Source organism: Anguilla rostrata, chromosome 14, assembly GCF_018555375.3.
Source record: "Anguilla rostrata isolate EN2019 chromosome 14, ASM1855537v3, whole genome shotgun sequence".
NCBI classification, from domain to species: domain Eukaryota; kingdom Metazoa; phylum Chordata; class Actinopteri; order Anguilliformes; family Anguillidae; genus Anguilla; species Anguilla rostrata.
Genome location: NC_057946.1, coordinates 33,697,154 through 33,710,989, shown reverse-complemented (window position 1 = coordinate 33,710,989; position 13,836 = coordinate 33,697,154). Strand labels below are relative to the sequence as shown.

General features: G+C 51.7%; 1 protein-coding gene across 1 annotated transcript in view; it reads left to right on the top strand.

Moving 5' to 3' along the window:
• ttc28 (tetratricopeptide repeat domain 28) overlaps window positions 1-13,836 on the top strand; it is a 280,485-nt gene that overhangs the window by 150,485 nt on the left and 116,164 nt on the right. The gene's annotated exons all lie outside the window — the stretch shown is intronic.

Sequence of the window (13,836 nt, the reverse complement as noted above, 5' to 3'; positions counted from 1 at the left end):
GAACAGTTCAGGAACTTTTTTATTTCAGCTGAGGATGATTCCCAGATTGAGGCTGGATGAGCTGAGCTCACGCTAGCCTGACGATGAGGAGTGAAAAACACACGATGAAGAGCTGCGCTCCGCCGTCAGAGTGGCCGTGCGATCACGGCGTGGAGCTGTGTCGGCTCGCGAGGTCATCTCTCTTAAGAGCCGTGACGCTTGTAACGCACGGAAGGGCCTTCCGGAACCGGCGCTCTGTCATCGAGCTGGCGCGGATGCCCGGGCTCTGAGATCGGCCCTCCCCCGGCGGGCGCCTTATCGGGGGGCGCAGAGCGTTATCGGGGGTCGCGCGTTCCCGCGAGCAGTAAGCGATGAGCTCCTCGGGCCGCCAGGCGCCGTTTGTTTCGCCGAGCTGTCGGCCGTGCGCTGGCCCCGCCCACTAATTAATGGCGAGCTTAAGAGCCGGAGGAGGAGAGGTCTGCCCCACCCCGACACCCAGACATGACACAACCGTCCCGTCTCACCCCGCCGTCAGACACACTCAGAGGGCTATTAATCCCGGACGAGACCCCCCACCCCCCCTCAGAGCCCTGTAGCCCTGCATTGGTACCGAGTCTGGGTGCGGGTGGTTGTGGGGGGGGGGGTGGAAGTGTGGATGCTGGAGGTGCTGTATTGCTCCCTATCACCCCTAGTGGCTGCTTGGTGGATGTGCGGTTCGGCTAGTGCGGTTCGGTTTCAATGGGCTGCATGTGAGGAGAGCTTCACCTTGCTTGTAGAAGCAATCGTTTTTTACGAGGACAGGTTGGGCCGTATCTCAGCAGGTGCAGTAATGGGAGCAGCATGCGGGCTTCCTGTTTCATTAGTGTCAATGGCCACGGTATCAGGCCCTGTGCAAAGCAGGTTCCCAGCGCACTGTTTAGAGTCTGTGCACAGGTGGACTGCACGGAGGTGTGTATGCCAGAGTCTGGATGTAGTCTGGAGGATTGTGTGTTGTGTGTATGGCTGGTGGATTGTGTGTTGTGTGTATGGCTGGTGGATTGTGTGTTGTGTGTATAGATGGTGTATTGTATGTTGTGGGTATAGCAGGTAGATTATGTGTTGTGTGTATGGCTGGTAGATTGTGTGTTGTGTGTACAGCAGATCTCTTCAGTGGCTGATTTCATTAGCACTCCCATGTCCTCCCAGGTGCCACACACTTAAACTGCCCACAATGCACTTCTCTGCACGGCCTTGTGCATCCGCCTCCTGGGCCTGTTGTGTGAACATCAGTCAGATTTTTTGCTCTTCTTCTCCCCCATTGACCTTCACTGAATCATTACATTACATTACATTACAGGCATTTGGCAGACGCACTTATCCAGAGCGACGTACAACAAAGTGTATAACCATAACCAGGAACAAGTGTGTCGAAAACCCTAGAGAGAAGTACCGGTCCAAGTGCAGGGAACAACCGCATAGTTCAACTTGGACCCTGAAGGATAAACTGATTAACACTAACACAAACGAGAACAGCAACAACGCAGTCTATGCAAAAATACAAGCAGTACGAACGAGGTGACATCATGCCACTTTTTAACCTTCAAACAGGAACACTAACACTGTCTCACACAGAGCTTCTAACACACTTACACACACACACACACATACAACTTTGCCTACACACACACACACACTCCCACACATACAGCCACACAGACACATTAAATCCCACCAAATAAATTCAGCCATCTTCTGAGGAAGGCATTGGTATTAGCGCGCCACACAGGTGTAGATTTTTTTACAGGGGCTGTGGTGGTGTTCTGGCTGTGAAGACAGTAAAGGAGCGAGGGAGGGAGAGATGGAGAGGAGCGGGAGGGAGAGAGAGATGGAGAGAGGGAGGGAGAGATGGAGAGGAGAGAGGGAGGGAGAGATGGAGAGGAGCGGAGAGGGAGAGAGAGGGAGGGAGAGATGGAGAGGAGCGGGAGAGAGAGGGAGAGAGAGGGAGGGAGAGATGGAGAGGAGAGGGAGGGAGAGATGGAGAAGAGCGGGAGGGAGAGATGGAGAGGAACGGGAGAGAGAGGGAGAGAGGGAGGGAGAGATGGAGAGGAGAGGGAGGGAGAGATGGAGAGATGGAGAGGAGCGGGAGAGTTCTTATCTCGTGATGTAAGCGCAGCGGCGTCGCGTTTGATCTCCCCGGCCGCAGATCTCCGCGGCGGCTGATTTGATTAGCGGCCCCGTCGCCGCGGTGCGCTGTCGGAGCGACGTGCGGTGGCGTGTTTGACACGCGCCAGCGCTCCACCTCGCGCTCCTTCATCACGCGCACCAAAGGAGCCGCTTCTCAGATCTGAACCAGGGGGGAGGCCCGGCCTTCCCAGCAGCCTCGCTGATCTGCCTCTGCCTCACAGCACCCTGGAATCCCATTAAGGAAGCGGTGCATGTACAGCGCGTCTATGGTCTGGATTTGGAGTTGCGCGATTCATTTCACATTAATTTACCTGCAAGCACAAAGCAGAGGGAGAGAGATTAACTCAGTGAATAAAGCGACAAGGAAGTCGTAAGAATAAGAGCAGGGAGTAAGATTCAGAGATGAATGAAGAGATTGGGAGTGAGAGAGAAAGGCTGAGAAAGAGAGATGCCATTTTTGTCTTTCCCCACTGTGAAGCACTCCACACACAGCCCATGATGCACTGGGCTGCGCAGTGTGAGCCACTAGTAATGGCCTAGCTGTTCAGATGGGTCTAAACGAGCGGGGGACGGGGGGGTTTGGGTGGCGGCGGGGGGGGGGGCATTGCCCCAGCGACAGACTTGTGTAAACAGATTAGCGTTCAGTGCGTCCCCGATCACAGTTGTGCCCGGCACCAGCCATCACTACCCACCAGTACCCCCCCCCCGGGCCCCCCGGTGATGAATTGCTGCAAATACCAGGAGCCGAGCCACGCTTGTCCTGATCAATCTTCTCCCTCTGTCGCCGTGGAAGTGCTCGCCGCCAGTAATTGCCAAACCCCTTGTTGTATGAAATAAGGGTCTTTCAGGGAAACCTGAACCCTCTCCCAGCCTCAATTTGCTACTTCGCTGCCCCCCGTCCACTCTGCTCCGCCACGCCCCGATCAGAGCTCCGCCTCTCCCAGGGAGAGAGGCCCGTCTGTGGGCTCGGGTCAGCAGCGCTTCCCCTTCCTATCGGTGAGACCGTGGATCTGAACATGGTTGCCCTGAGAAATGAATGGAATAAGAATTTTGTCTCTTCCTTGTGTGTGTGTGTGTGTGTATGCGTGCCTGTGTGTGTGTGTGTGTATATGTGTGTGTGTGTGCGTGGGGGGTCGTACAGAGAAAAGTCTGAGTGTGTTTGTATGTGTGATAGAGAGGGAGATGGTGAATCAGTGAGCAGTCTTATTCTTGCGTGTATACGTATGTGTGGATGTGCGAAAGAGAGAGCGAGCGCATTTAAAGGCTGATCTATAAATGGAGTTGGCACCGTGTGGTGAAAGAAATTTTCCCTCAGTTTGCTAGCGGACTCTAATTTAGGCTGAATGAGGGATGGGATGCTGCTGTACACCCTCAGCAGCCACACAGAAAGGCAACACTGCTCAAGTGCCATTTCTTGGAATTTAAACGCTTCAAGACGCTGCTTTCAAGATATTAACACTGGCTAATTGAAAGGGAATGCATGAATTTTAAAATGCCCTTTATTAAAACATGATTTCCAGCTTACTGTACATCCGCATCTCATCAGAAACAATTTGCATTAAATGAGTTTTTTTCCCCTTGCAACTACTCAGTTTTTCTTTTTAACAAAACACAAATTGTCCAAAAAAAAAGGAGAACTACTATCAAAGAAAAAAATATGAAAACAAAAAATACTTTAGATGATGAAGTACCAAAATGAAAGGGAATGCAGGTGGGGAATGTAATGTACCGTGTGACTACATTTTATTATCGGAAGATGCTCTTCGGTTCTTTGGCTTTTCCTGAAAGGTTTGATCGTTACTCCTGTCTTTTGCTGACCGTGCTCGCTCAGCTATGATTGGCCCAGATGTGTCATGTGACACGTGGCCGTTAAGCATAAAAGAGGAAATCGACAGGCATGCTCAGTGGAACACTGTTGGGTGGAACGCTGCTGCAGAACTGTGTGCTGACCATCCTTCAGCTGGCTGAGCAGCTGAGTGTTCGCTTGCCTTCTCAGGATCAAAAAAAGATGTGAACATCAGACTAAACTGGGATTAATGGTGTTTGATTAGCTTTCCGCAGAAACTGAGATTAATATTCATGGGGATTAGTCGTGCTATTTGGAGGACTGTGCCTCTGATGGGAACAGTTGGTAACGGGAGTTTGAATTAGGGTTGTTGTCATTTTTAAAGCCTTAATCTCCCTGCATGTGGGCAGAAAGAGGAAAAAAACTGGCAACCTTCTCCGGCTGGATAAGGAAGCCCGTAATGTCACCCTGGTGATCGGGGTGCCCAATATTGACTCAATCAAAGGAGACCACCTGTATTATAAAGAACAAAGCATTGTTTTTTGGCATCTTACAAAGATGCTTTTAAAGGGATAGCCTACTTCCTGGGTTGTAAAAATTATTTCTGGTATGTTTTTGATTGGCCTAGGTAGTCTTTATGTGCACTGAAGGATATTTAGGCATGTACAGAAGATTCGTTTGAGCCTTTACAGTGGCTGGTATTGGGGGGGGCATTTGTTGGTTTGCGATGAAAAGCTAGAAAATGCACTTCAGGTCCAAAGCAGCTTGTGCAGCACCGTTCAGCTCCTGCAGTTTCGTGTGCCAAGCAAAGTCTTCTGTCCTCTAGGATCTTGAGAATGTTCTGGAACAGGTTGTATCAGCGATTAACAAAGACATTGGTTTGGCACTTTGCCTGTTGGAAGATAAAGCTTTGAGCCTGGGGCCTTTAGGACAGATGTTCAGCTGATTGCAACCGTGTCTGAACTGATAATTAATAGCGGCATTTTTTTTTTTAGCCAAACAGCCGGAGCCTCAATTTTTTTGTTGACACACGAATCGCGGTTTTTACGACCGCCGTTAATTTAGCTCGAGGTAGTTAGCGTGACTTTGTTTTGAGTGGCTCGGTCTCTATCACAAGGGTGCAATTTCATAAAAAGGACACGCACACAAGCTGGCTCGATTCGAGCGGTCCTCGTCGATACCTGGCGGAATGCTCCCTGTTCCTCCTACTCCGACAGAGTGCTTTTGATCCCTATTAGAGCTGAATGAAAACACTTCACCGTGTCCAAACTCTCACCCGCTGCCAGCGATGCCAGCTAGGTCGATGAGGACCTCGATGAGCAGCGCACTCTATGGACTTTCTCATTTGCTTCCTCATTTCTCATTAGTTTTCTCCACTGGGTTGATTAATCCAAACAAAACATTTTGGTTTAGTTTTTGGAGTTTTGTGTTGGACTACTGCCCAGCGGTTTTGTGTGCGAGTTTTCTGTCGGCGTTTGTCCAGGTTGTTCTGACACGTGATCATTATAAGCAGCACGGTTCGGGAAGGCAGTTTTTGAGGTCTCCTTTCAAGCGGAGGTTTTGCTATGTGTGATGAATTGCTCCTTTTTTTTTCAGATGTGTCCCATGACATGGCTGGTGTAAACGCAGATGCGTACGCTTGGCTTACGAAGAGAATAGCAACTTTTTCAGCATGTGGAATTAGTGTGTATGATAACTATATGATAACTAACTCACTGCATAGAGTGAGCAGTCCAATGTGGCCTCATGTATGATAACTACATGATAACTAACTCAGCATAGAGCAAGCGTTCCAATGTGGCCTCATGTATGATAACTATATGATAACTAACTCACCGCATAGAGCAAGCGTTCCAATGTGGCCTCATGTATGATAACTACATGATAACTAACTCACCGCATAGAGTGAGCGGTCCAATGTGGCCTCATGTATGATAACTACATGATCACTAACTCACCGCATAGAGCGAGCGGTCCAATGTGGCCTCATGTATGATAACTATATGATAACTAACTCACACGCAATGTCATGTATGTAACTATGTGATAACTAACCACGCATAGGCAGCAGTCCAATGTGGCCTGCACAAAGCTCTATAAATAGACTTTAGAGTTCCATGTGTTATGAATTAAAGTGCTTTTATCTGCCATTTGCTGGGGAGATTTACAGACTAACCCTGCCCCAGTAATGCCACAGCTGTACATGCTGTGGAAGACATTTAGGGGAGGGGGAACACAGACGAGAATCTTTCTCTTTTTCATCCCTCTCTCTTTCCGATATCTCCGCCTGTAGCTCGCCCTGAGTTTTGAATGTCCTCTTCCAGGGCATCCACTTTGAGTGGCTGAGGAATACGATTGGCCATTTCAAATTGGGGAGGGGGCTGGGGGATTTAATGAAAACAATGAAGCTTCCGTCTCCTCCGCTCTCTGTGATTAAGGTTGAAGTGGCTCCTGGGACTCATAATGCAGGCTGGCGGGAGTCTTTGTGGCTGCACAACATCGTACCGTCAACTGTTGCCCCCGGCGCCGCTCGTTTGTGTCCGCCGTTTTTACCCCCCGCCTCGTTTCGCCCGCGGGGGGGTATCGCTGAAAACGGCCGCCGCAGCGGGAGGAGGATTCCGAACGCGCGGCATCGATTAACACCCGAGCGTGACCTTTCCCGCGCGCTCCTCCTCCTCCTCCTCCTCCTCCGCGGCTCGAGCCCTGCCCGCGCGGTCGATCGATCCCGTCTCTCTGGCGTGCGAGAGAGAGAACGCCTCGGGGGGGTGGGGGGGGGAGGGTATTGGGTGGGGGGGTTCTGGCGAATGCGGCGCGCCAGCCTTCCGTTTCCCGCTCTCCCTCAGACGGGCGTCACACAGGAAGCGCGTCAGCCTTGTTGGACACGACCAGGGCCGTGTTCTGCTTGCTGCTCATGAAGACCCACATCTTCTCGAACGCGGAGACCTTGGATTTCTGGAAGGAACAGAGGGATGGAGATGTTGGAGCGAGGGATGGAGAGAGGGATGGGAGGGCCTGGGCCGGGTGCAGGCTCAGTGTATACGGACGCGGTGCTCTGCGACTCTGCGCTGGGGACGTTGGGAGCGGTCTCCGCCCATTCGGCCAGGCCGCGGGAGGCAGAGCCGACGGACCTTCCAGCAGCCCTGGGGCTCCTGCACGGTTCTGCTAGCGGTCTGTTGTGGATCTGATTGGCTGGGCTGGACGCTCCTGTTAGCGGTCTGTTGTGGATCTGATTGGCTGGGCTGGACGCTCGTTAGCAGTCTGTTGTGGACATGATTGGCTGGGCTGCACGCTCCTGTTAGTGGTCTGTTGTGGATCTGATTGGCTGGGCTGGACGCTCCTGTTAGCGGTCTGTTGTGGATCTGATTGGCTGGGCTGGACGCTCCTGTTAGCGGTCTGTTGTGGATCTGATTGGTGGGAAGCTGCGTAATTCCCGCTGAAAATCGCACCCTTGACCCGCCCGCTGTTTCTGCTCGTAATCCCGTTGTAGGCGCAGGCTCAGGGTCACCGCCCGACCTTTGACCCCGTGACCTTTGACCCCTGTCGGCCTGTTAGTGGAAGGGAGGGCAGAGGAGGCGCGGCTCGGCGGGGCGTGTGGTGAGCTGCTCTGGAACGCGAGCCCTTATTTGGGTCAGACTGAGCTCAGGCAGGGGTGCGGAGAGGCTTTTCACACCTGTGCTACGCTCAGGTTCAGGTGCAGGTCCGCCGTTTCGACTATTTTAAAGTGCAGCCGCGTCTGGAGGAGAAACCAGGGCTGCCGTATGACTGTGACCCATTTTCAGGTAGAGCAAAGTCCCACCCCCCTCCCCCCCCAATGAATGATTCATGTCTTTTAAGCATAACTGTAATGTTGTGGAGGAATGTTAAAGAAAGAAGTTGTGAGGACATCCTGTGGTCAGGAATACAATGCCGACCTCGCTGACCTAAAGAGAAATACATCAACCGGACAATGCCGTCTCGATCCTTTGGGCAGCGCTGTTTGGATCAGTGCCCGTGGTCATTTCACTGCAGCTCTTCTTTGGTTCTGTACCTGGTGAGACATTAATGATTCTGGGCTGGGTTGTGGGGTGTAGATGCTGTGGCATTCCCTGACTCTCTGTGTTAAGACGACCCGACAGTCCCATTTCTCTTTGGCTTTGGATGGGGATCTTGGCCAGCGTTTCTCAGGTTCTGAGAGGTTTGAGGGATGTCAGGACTGGCTACCTGGACAAAATGCAGAGTCACAGGGCATAGTAGACAGAGGGCTCTGGATGAAGCGGATGTATCTCGATTCATTTTTTGACAAGGTTTAGGTTTGGTGACTTCCTGCTTTAGAGAGATAGCTCCTCTGTTGTTCAGTTGGCTTTGGGGCCTGGAGGAGAGACTGCATGTCTTGTTGCCTCGCTCCTTCTCTGTTCCTAATCGTGAATCAGACCGGTGTAAGCTGCCTGCTCTTTGTTTTTCTGGTGATGCGATGCGATGCATTGTGGCAGCCGCACGGCTGTCTGGAGACGCCTCGGCACGTTTGACACGCCGTGTGTGTGTGTGTGTGTGTGTGTGCGTGCCAGGGACTGCTGTGAGAGAGAGGGGGAAAAAAAGAAAACAAAAAGTGTAAATCACAAGTTCTGCCATAATACTTAAATCAACGCGTCGCAATAAACATCGTCTAACAGAATCAAAGTGACAACAAATGACGAGGGCGTGGATCTGGGCGAGAAATAAATCCTTCCAGCTTTTGAGAATTATTTGTATTTGAGTTGCCATTTTTTCTACCGATAGAAACCGCCCTCACCCCCCCCTCCCCACCCATCCATACTGCCCCAGCAGGTGAGCTGGGTAGGGGGTAGGCGTTGCCAGGCGAGTGTTGCTAGGCGACGCGCAAAACAGGCAGGGGGGAGCGAGTTGTACCTGCTTGTCTGATTTGGGCTCCATTATGGTGCCGGCGGGGGGGGGAGCTCCACTTGCAAGCGCCCGTCGGCATGCCGCCGCTCCGCAATCAGTGCCTTGTCGGCGGTGCCGCTGCGAGGAGGCGAGCGTGCAGGTGGAAGTCCCACGGTTACCGAGGCTACCGCGGGCCGCTCGCTGTTATTACACGCATTATGGTAATCATGGGCACTTTACCTGAGCGGGGATCAAATCTGGCCAGTAGGGATGTTGGGCCCTCTTAACTTAATGTCCCTCTGTGTGTGTGCCTGCCTTGTTGTTCATGATTGTTTGTGCGTGTGCTTGTGCGTGTGTGTGTGTGTGTGTGTGTGTGTGTGTGTGTTTGAAAGCCGTCTGAATTGAGCAAGGGAAGCCAGTCTTTTCTGAAAGGGACGGTGCTGGCTCGGGGGTTTGCTCAGGTCTGCTACAGAAACGACAGTGCCACCTAATCAAGGTCCTAACTGAAGACCATGACAGGCTGATTTGCTGAAGAGGAGAGGCATCTGAGGTTGCTTGTTGGGAAGGGTGACCAAGATTCTGCAACCCCGTATTAGGTGCACAGAAGAAGCATAATGATTGGCTCAGATCAGTGCTTCAGTGTCATCATGTATTAGCTCCACCTTTTTTTGTTTCATGAAGCTTCACTGTCCCATGCATATGTGTGTGCACGTGTGTGTGTGCGTGCGCGCGCGCGTGTGTGTGTGTGTCCTTGTGTGAATATGTGTGTTTGAGTGTGTATGTGTGTGTGAGCTGTGCATATGTGTGTGTGTAAGGAAGAGCATCTGTTCTTGTCTCCATATATTTTCTCATCTTACTCATTATGAAAAACCACTTCAAGTCTCCATGAAAAATGAACCAGTGGGCAGAACTAAGAAAAGATTTTTATCCCAGCATTCCCCCATCCTTCTTCCACACACACACACACACACACACACACATTCTCTCTCACACACACACCCTCTCTCTCACACATATGCACACACCCACATACGCATGCACACAGACACACACACACACACACACACTCTCTCTCTCTCTCTCTCTCACACATACACACACAAACACACTCACACATACACACACACACACACACTCTCTCTCTCTCTCACACATACACACACAAACACACTCACACATACACACACACACTCACACACACACTCTTTCGCTCTCTCTCTCTCTCTCACACCACACTCACACACACTCTCTCGCTCTCTCACACACACTCACACACACTCAACACACACAGAATGGCCGCAGGCAGACCGCATCACTTCCTCCCTGGTGCCGACGGGGCACTCCTGCGGCAGAAAAAAAATGAATAAGCGAAAGGATTTAATTCAATTCTTTTTCTCCCCTCTGCTTGTGTTTGGGGGAGATTTATTTCGTTTCTCGGGCCGTCGTCCCTGTCTCCTCCCCGTCCTGCTGCGCTCTGCTGAGAGCTGAGAGGCTGCATTGAGATGTCACGGGACCTCTCCTCCAAACCCGCGCCCCCTTTGGATCCCTGCCAGGTTTTTGTCGTCGAGGTGATAATGCCCGGTGATCGCTTGAGCGCTCCGTCGGGCGCGGGTGCTGTCATGTTTCGGAAACCGTGGCGACGTGGCGGAAATGAAGCCCTCGCCGTTGAGCTCAAAGAGGATCCTGCAGCCCTTCGTCCGTCTCTCCGGGCTATTCTATAACCCCCCAAACCCCCGCCCCTGACACACAGTCCCCCCCCCACCGTCCCTCTGCGACACACTACACTCCGGAGAGCGGAACTCGCCTTGATTATCGCTTTATAATAGGGAACAAGTCGCCTTCCAGTCCCCTGCACGGTATTGTAATGTCTGATGTGCGATGCTTTGATTGTGTTATCGCCAAAGCGGGGATAATCTTTATCGCGGCACAGAGTGTTCCCAGGCAGCCTCCGGATATCAGCGCCAATCTACGAACTTCTAAGCGATCTGGAGGAGCACTGCCGCCGCAGACGAGCGCTTCCAAGACGGCGTAATCAAAAACTGCCCACCCCCGGCCGCTGCCGACGGAGTCCTTCTTAAGACGTCTGTTCCGATGATACGGAATATTAAGACGGTATTCTTCAGCTGAAGCAGATGGAAACTTGTGTCGAACTGGAGGAGGAAACTTTGCTAAACTCGGTGTGAACCCCCGAAGCAGAATTGAATTGCCGCCGCTGACTTGGCGACTCGCTCGGTCGGAATGGAGTGTTGATGACCGGCAGAAAATGGCCTCTCGCACACGTTCCGTTGGCTGTTAGTGTTGTTTATTTCTGAGCGTAGGTCTCTCTCACACCACTGTCGTTCAGCCTCACAGACCCCTGCAGTTGTGGGTTTCTAAACTTACTAACCCCAGGCGGAAACCATGGATCCAGTTCTGCTCTTTTTCCCCCCCTCTCGTTTCCTCTGTCCGTTTCTCCCACTCTGGAATGGACGCTTTGCTACCCGCTCTAGTTTGGTCAGTGATTGTTTTACGCTGCAGTCTGTGTGGCATTATGGGAAAGAATAGGCCAGTTGCTGCCGAGGCGTCTTCCTGTATATCGTCTTGGCAGTTTTCCCTTGCCACTGCCTTCTTCTGGGGGTTTAGGCCAGGGTAAACTATGAAGGTTATTGCGACTAATATCTTTGTAAAATAAAAAATATATAATAAAATACATTTTGATTGATTGAGGAGAGGGACATCACTCATTGACAGTGACTGAGCGAGTGGTGACCCATAGACACTGGGCCTTATATGTATGTGTGCGTGTGTGTGTGTGGGTGTGCGTGTGTGTGTGTGTGTCTGTGTGTGCGTGTGTGTCTGTGTGTGGGTGTGCGTGTGTGTGTGTGCTGTGTGTTGTGGGGGTGTGTGTGTGTGTGATGTGCTGTGGTGTGTGTGTGTGTGCGTGTGGGTTAGCATGTGTGTGTGTGTGTGTGTGTAGGTTGTGTGGTGGTGTGTGTGTGTCGTGTGTGTGCTGTGTCTGTGTGGTGGTGGTGTGCTGTGTTTGTGTGTGGTCTGTGTCTGTGTGTGGTGTGGTGGTGTTGTGTGTGTGTGCTGTGTGTGTGGTGGCGTGTGTGTGGGTGTCGTGTTGTTGTGGTGGTGTGTGTGTGTGATGGTGTGTGTGTGTGTGGTGTGAGTGTGTGTGTGTGTATGTGTGCGTGTGTGCGTGGGTGTGTGTGTGTGTGTGTGTGTGCGTGTGTGTGTGTGTGTGTGCGTGTGTGTGTGTGTGCGTGTGTGTGTGTGTGGATGTGTTCATTCACATGTAGTGACTGTAACTCTATTTCTGCCTCCCTGCAGCTTGCCTTCTGCTCATCGATTCTGTCAAATATCAGCGAGGCTCTCGAATTTACGTGAACTGAAAATATTACAGCGCCTCCCTCAAAAGGCTACAGGGATTTAAATACCCCCTCATAGGTCAGATCCATGCCGGGGGGCACTTTGTCTTTCTCTGTTCGGTGTGATCCTCTCTCCCTCTCTTTCTCCCTTCCTCTCCCCCTCTTTAGCTCTATTGAGTTCTGAAGAAATCCCCCTGAAAGGCAACCAGACAGCTGATCTAATCAGCGGAAGAGAATCACTTTAAATGCCCACCACGAACGAGGGCACGACATCGCGCTGACCCCCCCGCCCCCGCCCCCCCCCCCCCCCGCTCTGTTCCCGCCCCAACGCCGGGGCCGCACCGACGCGAGAGGCAATTATTATCGAACGCTTGTGTCGGCCAGCGAGGTTCCATAATAACACGGTTAGACCAAAGGTTAATGCGTTGAATCTAATCCTCTTGTTTTTTTTTTTTCACCGAAGTCCGATCACGGGAAGGAAGGAAGGGCGGGGCGGGGGGGGGTTGGGGGGTTGGGGGGGTCGGGTGCGGGGGCTGGGGGCAGTACGTCTGTTTAATCGCGGGGCGATCAGACACGTTTGAATTAATTATTTGTCTTCATACGTTCACACATTCGGTGTCATACCTCATTTGGTGTAATCCCCCTCCTCTGTGCCCGCGGGTGCCGGTGGAAAGGTGCTCACGCAGACCTAATTAAGCACTTCTCCGATGTTAATTGCAAATTAGCTGCACGTCATTCGGCGTCTCGGGGAGCGGGGGGCGGAGTGTTGGGTGAGATCGACGCCGCCTTTTCCGCCACGGCTTTGGGCGACGGCGGTAAGGGATTGTACGCGACTCGCGCGGGGGGGGGGGGTGGGGGTTGGCGGGGGGGCTTTCAGATAATACCCCCCAAATCATACGGAGACACCCCCCCACCGGTCACCCCGCAGGAGCCCAGGAAAAGACGGGTTTGATTTGGCTCCGTGTTGAGGGAAAGGACAAACAGTGAAAGGCAGAATAAACGCGCTCGCTGCCCCTCTGGGGGGGTCCACCGTCCGGAGCGAATCAATGCCATTTTCTCTCTTTTACGCGGTCGAGTTTATTGATTTTTTTTTTTTTTTTTTCTCTTTTTTTTTTTTTTTTTTTACTGGGATACAGATGTTTACAATACAGGCTAGCAATTCCAGGTAAATGAATACACGGAGGATGCTTTTGCAAATCTTCCGCTCGTGCTGCATCGAGTCTGCGCTTTCTCGTTCGGCTATTTGCCTGTGATATTTGCGCTCTGTGTTTTCAGAGCTCCTGGCTTTTGTTCTTTTATAAATCAGTGTCATTTTGTTTCCTGAGGGGGTTGTTGCGGGCATGTGTGTTCTTTATTTTATGCAGACTCCCAATATTGCTGGGATTTCTCCCTTGTGAAATTGTAACATGTCAGTACATCAATATCTGGCACGGTGTCGACCCATTCATAATTATTGTACAGAACACGACGCATCGCATTTACTGTGGCCTGTCTGAAATGGCACTGATAAGTGTTCTAAATATGAACGCACAATTCCACAATGCACAATACTTCCGTGACACTGCGGTAGTAGCACGGTGTAGTGTAGTAGTATGTACAGGAGAATTATTCTGTTCACCGGACATTTTGACACATGTTCGTATGGCGTGTCCCGTGTTCTGTGTTTAAGAGGATCTTTTATCGTTCTCATAAATGCTGTTT